Here is a 276-nt window from a genome sequence, read left to right as displayed (position 1 = left end):
CTGGAGGATGTCCATTTCAGAGAAACCTCTGTGCAAAATGATCGTGGAACATGTCACCAATTTAGGAGCCACATAGTAACAGGAGCCTCTATTAGTGTCGCCTTATGGATTTAAGTTGTTTGCAATCTTGCCTTAACCAAAACTTCTCATTTTACTAAAATCTGGGGGAAATTTTCTTGAACTTCATTTCTCAAAGTCATTTGTATGGTTTCTGATTGTTATTTGGGAAGAGAGTTTTTCCAGTTGGCCCACAGATGCACTAAATAACTCAAGCCT

At 38.8% G+C, this 276-nt stretch overlaps 1 protein-coding gene across 1 annotated transcript in view; it reads right to left on the bottom strand.

The window, feature by feature from the left end:
* TMPRSS5 (transmembrane serine protease 5) overlaps positions 1–276 on the bottom strand; it is a 33,190-nt gene that overhangs the window by 31,584 nt on the left and 1,330 nt on the right. The gene's annotated exons all lie outside the window — the stretch shown is intronic.

The sequence above is a fragment of the Pteropus alecto genome, unplaced genomic scaffold, assembly GCF_000325575.1.
Source record: "Pteropus alecto unplaced genomic scaffold, ASM32557v1 scaffold224, whole genome shotgun sequence".
Classification (NCBI taxonomy): Eukaryota; Metazoa; Chordata; class Mammalia; order Chiroptera; family Pteropodidae; genus Pteropus; species Pteropus alecto.
This window is presented reverse-complemented; position numbering and strand designations above follow the sequence as displayed.